At 54.6% G+C, this 9514-nt stretch overlaps 2 non-coding genes across 2 annotated transcripts; both read left to right on the forward strand.

Moving 5' to 3' along the window:
- The first annotated feature begins 7686 nt into the window (after positions 1–7686).
- Positions 7687–7805, forward strand: LOC115527804. Its single transcript, XR_003973041.1, has one exon. It is a non-coding gene; the product is annotated as a 5S ribosomal RNA (ribosomal RNA).
- Positions 7806–8934: 1129 nt separating this feature from the next.
- On the forward strand, positions 8935–9053 carry LOC115527863. The gene has a single exon (XR_003973089.1). It is a non-coding gene; the product is annotated as a 5S ribosomal RNA (ribosomal RNA).
- The last annotated feature ends 461 nt before the right edge of the window (positions 9054–9514 follow it).

A 9514-nucleotide genomic window follows, 5' to 3' on the forward strand; every position in this document is an offset into this window, starting at 1 on the left:
GGTCATTCTGGAATCCCACTGCCGCTTATACAACAGGAATCCCCATTAGTAGCAGTAATCTCCACAGAGTAAGCCCATTAAATCTAGACAGAGTGCTCCACAGTCCTTCAATTTCTTCATTCAGTAACTGCTCCAAGCACGCACTTTGTGCTAAGGGATCTGGTGGGCCTAACTGAAAGGCTGGCAATGACAAAGTGGTCCCCGCCTGCCAGGTCTCTACAGTCTGGTGGGGAGATGAACGAAGGTATGAAAGACAAGATTTGTCCCAATAAAAAGGGAAGGGGTTCAAGGACTGTAATAGTGAAAAAAACAAGGGTGCTGTGAGGACAGCCTGGGGAGTCACTGGAGGTGACATCTGCTGGGACCAGAATGACAAGAGGGAACCACCCTGCCCGTGTCTGCAACGTGTCAGAAGATATTGCTGTGGCCAAGAATAGGAGACAGAATCGAGTTTGTCCAGACACATCAGAAAGGTGGATAATGTGGCTGTGGGATCCTGGGAGGGGAGAGGCAGAGAGGAGCCAGAGCATAGACCAGATGCTGGGACCTGGTAGGCTATTAGCTTTCCATTCCTCTCTGACAGAATTGTCTACATATTTAGAACCTTAAAATTACAAATATTGAATAGCTCACAATTTTTGTAGGAGAGGAATCCAGTCACAGCATAGCTGTGTGACCCTGCCTCAAAGTAAGTCTCTATGAAGCCAGGGTTGTGGTCTCAACGGAGACTCAAAAGGGTGATACTTTCCTTCCAAGCTCACTCACACAGACAGTGTCAGAACTCAGTTGCAACTGAGAGCCTATTTCAATCTTTTGACTTGGAAACTTGCTTCTTACTCTCCTATTATCATGTTCTCATATGGTAGCCCTTAACGCAAGGGTTGATTCCACATTTCCAGGGTTAGCAGAGAGTCATAGGGAGCAAATGAGGACAGAGAGCAGAGAGAGAGAGAGAGAGAGAGAGAGAGAGAGAGAGACAAAAGGGAAAGAGAGAGACAGAAAGAGAAGTAGACAGACATAGAGATGGAACAAACACGGGAAAAAGCAAGTAGTGACAGAATTTCTGTCCTGAAATCTTGAAACTGACTTCCATCACTAAAAGCTTAGTGGTTTCACAAGGACTGAAGTTTCCTGATTGGACACAGATCACTGTCTGTGTCCCTGGGGGATGTCCAGGAGAGTGTGTTCATCAGGTTCACCCAGAACTGAGAACAGTGGCTACATTTTGGAAATGGCAGTAAGTGATAAACATCCAGCTTCATCATTAGAAAAGTGAACATAGGACGATGAGTTTGGTGTAATATCTCATCCCCAAAACTAGAAAAATAACTCATCACACTCCTGAAACTAGACACCTTGTTGTGCACACACTCCTGAAATTAGACCCCTTGTGCATTTGAGATTAGGACACTCATTTTTCATTAGCGAGGGGGGGCCTCAACTCTTACTGGAGAGTGATTGTTGCCATGATTTCAGCTGCCATCACCTTTGATTCCAGAAGGGAGGGGTCTGCTTCTGGAGACCAAAGACAGGGATTAGGGATTTGCACAAAGACTTTCATGTAGGCATGTGTCATCTCTGTTTTTTCTCTAAGAGCCCTGAATGGGACACCTCCTCCTCAGAGAGGATCCGATTCCTCTGGCTACAGGACCATGATACAGCATCTAGAATGACGGTGCCAGAGAGAATGTCACACACTGTTGTCAAAACCATTTAATGGACCATGACTAAGTGAGTGGGCTGTTTAGATTTGTTTCTTATTTTAATTTAAATTTTAGTTAACATATTGGTTTCAGAAGTCGAATTCAGTGATTCATCACTTACAACACTCAGTGCTCATCACAAGTGCCCTCCTTAAGACGCACTACCCATCTAGCCCATCTGTCACCCACCTCCCTCCATCAACTCTCAGTTTGTTCTTTATCATTAAAAGTCTACCTCTAATCTAGGTGCATGGGTGTCTCAGTCGGTTGAGTGTCTGACTCCGGATCAGGTCATGATCTCACAGTCTGTGAGTTCGAGCCCTGCATCAGGCTCTGTGCTTACAGCTCAGAGCCTGGAGTCGGCTTTGGATTCTGTGTTTCCCTCTCTCTCTGCCTCTCCCTGTTCAAGCTCTGTCTCTCTGTGTCAAAAATAAATAAGTATTAAAAAATATATATTTCGTCTCACTCTGTGCTGACAGCTCAAACCAGGAGCCTGCTTCTAATTCTGTGTCCCCCCCCCCACATTTCTCTTCCCTGACTCTTGTTCTGTCTCTGTCTCAGAAATAAACATTAAAAAAAATTTTTTAAGTCTACCTCTCTTCTCTTCATCACCTTCTCATATGTTAAATTACACATACTAGTGAAATTGTATCTTTGTCTTTCTCAGATGGACTCATTTAGCTTAGCATAATACATTCTAGTTCCATCCACATAGTTGCAAATGGCTACGCAACTCAGTTGATGGCTGAGTAATATTCTTATCAATATAAAACCTGCACAGTGAAGGAAACAGTGAACAAAAATCAGCACCCAGCATGGGAGAAGATATTTGCAAGACACATATCTGATAAAGGGTTAGGATCCAAAATCTAGAAGCAACTTATCAAACTCAGCACCCCCCCAAAAAAAATCCCAGTTATGAAATGGGCAGAAGACATGAATAGACACTTTCACCAAGAAGACTTCCATATGGTTAACAGACATATGGAAAGATGGTCAACATCACTGTGCCTTAAGGAATGCAAAGCAAAACCATGATGGGAGACCACCTCACACCTGTTAGAATGGCTACAATTAACCACACAAGAAAAAACAATTGTTGGTGAGATTTGGAGAAAGGGGAACACTCTTGCAGTGCTGGTCAAAATACAAACTGGTGCAGCCACTCTATTATGGCTTTTTAAAGAAGCAACGTTAGTAAGCACTCCTCCTTCTATGGCTAATTTTTCTCATTTATGTGTACTATTAAGGGCACTGGCAGCCGGTGAAGATTTTTCCTTATGAGGAGTAGGGTAAAAAAAAAAAAATTGAAAACCAATGTAAATGGATATTTAAAGATACGAAGTAGGGTTTACCCAATTGAAATGAAAACAAGAATAAAAACAGAAACAAAACAGTTTGCCCAACAAAAAAGCCAAACTCACATTGTGATTCCACTCTCTGAAAATAATGCTTATATGTAGAAAAATAGTGTAGGCTGTGATTGTCCTTGAATGTCAGGATTTTTATTTCCTTCATTATCCTTTTTTTGTCTTTCCAAATAATGCAGAAAGCTACCAGCAAATGTAACCTGGTTTGGTTAAGCTGCTTCAAAATCAAAGGAAAGTCAATAAGGAAGATGACCCAATGGAGGTTTCCAAAGATAATGACTTGATTGTCACAGGAATAGAGAAGCCCTTGGAAAAAATAAAGAAGCCTAGAAGATTTCTGTCGCAATGGTATAATTTGGTGAGACAAATTACCTGGTCCTCTCCAGTTTAAACAAGTTCTAGGAATAAATACACAGGTGAGATTATAACACTTTTGTTCAGTGTAAAAACACACTTTTCCAAAAGCTCTAATGCATTCCTTTCCAAGACCTTAGTGCCAAGTTTTCCTTTTGGAGGAATTTTCCTTTGAAATGCAAGTCTCTGCTCTAAATGACCCATGCTGTTGTCTCCCATCCCTACTAACCACATGGACCCCCTTTTCACCTGTTTTCTTCATTGGCAGTGATCTCCACATGGGCACAGATCACATTTTGTCCCGGTCACTAATGAAGATATAGTGCTGGACACAGAGAAAGGATGGGTGGCCTTTAAAGGAATTCATACAAAATGAACCTGTATTTGACTTGCGTCATGAGCGTCAAAATTACAGGCCCAGGATGGCACGCACGGAGAATTTCCCACTAACCTTCCATTGTTAAGCTGCCTTTTTCTCTCTGTAAAACATTGTCATCCTCATTCTTCAATGCCTGCACAACTACTGCTAAATATTTCTGCACAAGAAAGAGAGGAATCTGTGCAATGCGACTTAGAGGACACTGTAACTTCTTTTAAGGTAGTTCTTTTTTTTTTTAAATTTTTTTTAACATTCATTCATCTTTAGAGGCAGAGATACAGCATTAGCAGGGAAGGGGCAGAGAGAGAAGGAGACATAAGCTCTGAGCTATCAGCACAAGGCCCAACACAGGGCTCGAACTCACAGACGGCGAGATCATCTGAACCCGTCAGACACACAACTCACTGAGCCGCCCATACGCCGCCCCCCCCAAGGTAGTTCTGAAGCCACAGCAGGCCTGGCAAGGGAGCCATAACTACAATCTCATGTAATGCACCTACTAAATGATGGGACAGGTACTCATTTCATTTACTTTCTTTTTCAAATTGTATTTTTTTGTTTCTTAGATTTCGAAAGGTTAATACAAATAGTTAATTAGTCCCAGGGACCAAATATTACCCAGTGTGCATTTTGGCAAGTACATATTTCAATCCCCTTCACGTGTTGCAAAAACTACCCAACCAACCACCTTCCCTCTAGTACTATCAAACTGTTCTAATACTAGGGTCTGTTACTTGATAGTCTATTGCTCTCCCTCTCTCGCTTTCTCTCTCTCTTTCTTTCTCACTCTCCTCTCACTCTTTCTTATTTCCGGTGATTCTTTGCTTCTAACCCATAAATAATTACATTATTGCACAGTACTTTTATATTTCTGACATAATTCACTATCAAAATTGCTAAATTCATCAAACTATTACAAGTTGAAACATTACACTCTTCACTGGGCTGCATAATATATATCCTACAGGCTCACCCAGGAATAAAACAAACCCTTATGACACCCATAAAAGACCTAGATGGATGCTCAGTGGGAAGAAGGTGAAAGCTACCAGGGACATTTGGCCAGCCTGGCCTTACACCCCTGCAGATACTCATCAACTCCTGCCCACACTAGGGCTGGAACAGCATGCCAGCTGGCATTTCCCTCCCATCTGCCCCACCTGGCTCAAATCCAACCTGGAGCCCTCAATTTCCCTGGGAATGGCCAGAGATCTGAGGATGAGGGCTTCAAGGGAGTGAACAAGTCCAAGATCCAAGGAACACAGGCCTGTGGCACACTCTGAGTCTGGGGTGTGCATGCACTTACCGCCTCTCCTGGGTCCTAGTATCCACCCATCCAGCCCCCAAATTCCAGCCCACAGTCCCCAACACCCAACCTCAAACACCCGGATGGAGCACAATACCCTCCATGAAGGTGCTAGGGTGTCAGGGAACATGCAAAATAGGGATGGGAATAGAAACCCCTGCAGTGGGATTTGGCCCGGGGATGACAGCGGAGTGGGGAGCGGCCCCCTGTGACATACAGTGGGATGTGCGAGGCAGACCAGATGGCTGGGCAGGCCTGGGAGGGGCTGAGGAAGCAGTGACTGGGGTGTGCTTGGACCCAGGAGCACTGCACCCTGGGAAGTAAGACAGTGAGGAAGGGGCGCAGTCGGGCACCAAAGCAGAGGTCAAAGAGGACAAAGGCAAAAGGCAAAAGCCTACATGACGCTTTGTTCCCTCAAGGGCTCCCAATCCCAGTACTAACGAGGCCCAAAACTTCTTAGCTTCTGATAACAGAAGAGATCTGGCACATTCAGGGAAGTATGGCGTAAGACACAATGGGCTGCCACTGGGTGCCTCAAGAGCCTTCTCCACGCCCCCGAAATCCAGTATGTGCACCTGCCTGTCTGCCTCCCTGCCACCGTGCTGGCCAGCCTGCCTCCCGCCGACTTCCTCCGCTGGCCCCAGGTGGGTGACCGAGGCCGCGCAACAGGTCCCTGGCAACCCGGAGTGGCGAAAGCCGTAGCTGTCTCTGAAACTGGTACTCTTGCAGGCTGCTCAGGCTTGGTCCCACACCCACCTCCACCTCCATCCCACACCTCACCGCACTGCACAGCACCGCACCTCGCAGCAACTCAGCAAACCACACCACACCACCCCACACCACACCACACCACACATCACACCCCACCGCACCACACCACACCAAATCACACCAAAGCACAGCACACCACACCATGCCCAGCTGCTCATGCGAAATGGGTAGGAGCGAGCAGGAGCATCCGCACGGAGAGGCCTTAGGGGCCCCCCGGATCTCAGGGCCTCTTCCCCACCCTAGGGCAACCCCCCACCAGGCCTTTCCCTCCCTTCAGCCCGATCTGACTCAAACGCAAACTGGAGGCCCCAGCGTCCCCAGAGAATATCACCAGCCAAAGCCCACTACCCTAGTGGGCACTTGTGAATTGCCAGGGGCTCTGGGGATGAGGGCTCTGAGAGACGGAAGAGGTCCAGGACCCATGCAGCCCAGGCCTGTGTCATAGTCGGAGTGTGGACTCTGTGTGTCCCTCGCACCCCTTCTTTCTCCTCACATCCATGCAACACAGCCCCCACCCTCAAGCCCCCAGCCACTGGACCCCGGACCCCGGACCCTGGACTTTGGAACCCGGCTCCGCCTGCACTCCGTGTGGTGTAGGTGGTGTGTCAGGGAAGGTGCAAAGTTAGGGTGTGGCTTCAACCTCGTGCAGTGGGATGTGGCCTGGCATTGGGAGTGGGAAGCGGGGAACGGGCCCCTTGTGAAGTGAGCTGGGGTGTGCAGGGCAGGACAGGCCACTGGGCTGAACAGGGAGGGGCTGAGGTAGCCCTGGTTGGTTTGAGTTTGGCCCCAGGAGAGCCGCTCCATGGTCAGGGAGGGAGGGGACATGGGCTGGCGCCAAAGGAGAGGTGAAGGAGGTCAAAGGCAAAAGGCAAAAGCCTACAGCACCCGGTTCCCAGACGGTCTCCCATCCAAGAACTAACCAGGCCCGACACTGCTTAGCTTCCGAGACAAAACGAGATCAGGTACGTTCAGGATAGTATGTCCCTAAAGGCTATCCACTTCCGCTGGGTGCTAGAGATGATGGTCCTTGCCTCCCAAGCCCAGAGCATGTCCCGCATCACCCGTAAACCTGCGAGTCAACGTTCCTGCCAGCTTGACTGCCTGCACCCTGCCGCCTTCCTCTGTGGACCCCGGGAATCAGGAGAAGGCGGGAGGGGGGGGAGCGAGACCCCAGACTCTGACTCCGCCACAGGCCTGGGCCCCCTGGGTGCTAGACCTCTTCCTTCCCTTGAGCCCTCATCCCCAGGGCCCCCGGCGTTTCGCGAGGCCCAGCTGGGGCAGCGGGCTCGGGCTGGTGATGTTCTCTGGGGGCGCTTGGGCCTCCGGGGTGGCTTTGCACCAGGTGGGGCGGACGGGAGGGAGAGGACGGTGGGGGGGGGGCTGGCTGCGCTCGCCCTGGGACTGGGGCGGAGGCGCTGAGAACCCGGCGTGGGGCGGGGGGGGGGGGCCCAGAAGGCACGGCCGGCCGGATGCCCCACGCTCGCTTCCACCCTCTTCCCAATGAGCGGCCCGACGTGGTGCGGTGCGGTGCGGGATGGAAGCGGAGGCGGGCGTGGGGCCAAGCCGGGAGCAGCCTGCAAGAGTCCCGGGATCGGTGAAGGCCGGGGCTTGCGCCACAGCGCCTTGCCAGGGTCCTCCTGCGCCGCCTCCGCCACCCGCCCGGCGGGGCCCGCGGCGGAGGGCGGCGGCAGCCAGGCGGGCAGGCAGGCCGGCCGGCAGGCGCGTGCATGGGTGAAGCGCGGCCCCCGCCGGGCTTGGGACGCGTGGAGCAGGCTCTTGAGGCGCCCAGCGGCTGCCGCCGGCGTCTACGGCCATACCACCCTGAACGCGCCCGATCTCGTCTGATCTCGGAAGCTAAGCAGGGTCGGGCCTGGTTAGTACTTGGATGGGAGACCGCCTGGGAATACCGGGTGCTGTAGGCTTTTGCCTTTTGCCTTTGGCCCCTGGCCTCCTTGACCTCTCCTTTGGCGCCCGCCGCCCCTCCCCGCTCCCTCCGTGTGTCCCTCTCTCCCCGGGGCGCGCGGCTCCTGGGGCCAAACACACCCCGGCCACTGCTCCCTCAGCCCCTCCCTGGCCGGCAAAGCGGCCTGGCCTGGCCTGGCCTGGCCTCGCCCGGCCCCGCCCCGCCCCGCCCCGCCCCGCCCCTCCCGCGCCCGCACACCCCACGGCACTTCACAAGGGGTCCGCTCGCCGCTCCCCGCTCCCCACTCCCCGCACCAGGCTAAATCCCACTGCACCGGCTGGAAGCCACGCCCCAGCTTTGCACCTTGCCTGACACTGCACCCGCACGCACGGAGCGGTGGGGGGTGCGGGGAGGGCGGGACCGGGGGCTGGCGCCTGGGGACTGGAGGGTGGGGGCTGGGTGGGTGGATCCAAGAACCCAGGAGCGGGCGGGCGGGAGGGCGGGGCAGCGAGACCCCACACTCGGACTCCGCCACGGTCCTGGGCTCCCTGGGTCCCGGACCTCTTCCCTCCCTCGAGCCCTCATCCCCAGGGCCCCCGGCGTTTCGCGAGGCCCAGCTGGGGCAGCGGGCTCGGGCTGGTGATGTTCTCTGGGGGCGCTTGGGCCTCCGGGGTGGCTTTGCACCAGGTGGGGCGGACGGGAGGGAGAGGACGGTGGGGGGGGGGGCTGGCTGCGCTCGCCCTGGGACTGGGGCGGAGGCGCTGAGAACCCGGCGTGGGGCGGGGGGGGGGGCCCAGAAGGCACGGCCGGCCGGATGCCCCACGCTCGCTTCCACCCTCTTCCCAATGAGCGGCCCGACGTGGTGCGGTGCGGTGCGGGATGGAAGCGGAGGCGGGCGTGGGGCCAAGCCGGGAGCAGCCTGCAAGAGTCCCGGGATCGGTGAAGGCCGGGGCTTGCGCCACAGCGCCTTGCCAGGGTCCTCCTGCGCCGCCTCCGCCACCCGCCCGGCGGGGCCCGCGGCGGAGGGCGGCGGCAGCCAGGCGGGCAGGCAGGCCGGCCGGCAGGCGCGTGCATGGGTGAAGCGCGGCCCCCGCCGGGCTTGGGACGCGTGGAGCAGGCTCTTGAGGCGCCCAGCGGCTGCCGCCGGCGTCTACGGCCATACCACCCTGAACGCGCCCGATCTCGTCTGATCTCGGAAGCTAAGCAGGGTCGGGCCTGGTTAGTACTTGGATGGGAGACCGCCTGGGAATACCGGGTGCTGTAGGCTTTTGCCTTTTGCCTTTGGCCCCTGGCCTCCTTGACCTCTCCTTTGGCGCCCGCCGCCCCTCCCCGCTCCCTCCGTGTGTCCCTCTCTCCCCGGGGCGCGCGGCTCCTGGGGCCAAACACACCCCGGCCACTGCTCCCTCAGCCCCCCCTGGCCGGCAAAGCGGCCTGGCCTGGCCTGGCCTGGCCTCGCCCGGCCCCGCCCCGCCCCGCCCCGCCCCGCCCCTCCCGCGCCCGCACACCCCACGGCACTTCACAAGGGGTCCGCTCGCCGCTCCCCGCTCCCCACTCCCCGCACCAGGCTAAATCCCACTGCACCGGCTGGAAGCCACGCCCCAGCTTTGCACCTTGCCTGACACTGCACCCGCACGCACGGAGCGGTGGGGGGTGCGGGGAGGGCGGGACCGGGGGCTGGCGCCTGGGGACTGGAGGGTGGGGGCTGGGTGGGTGGATCCAAGAACCCAG

The sequence above is a fragment of the Lynx canadensis genome, chromosome D2 (assembly GCF_007474595.2).
Source record: "Lynx canadensis isolate LIC74 chromosome D2, mLynCan4.pri.v2, whole genome shotgun sequence".
Taxonomy (NCBI): Eukaryota; Metazoa; Chordata; class Mammalia; order Carnivora; family Felidae; genus Lynx; species Lynx canadensis.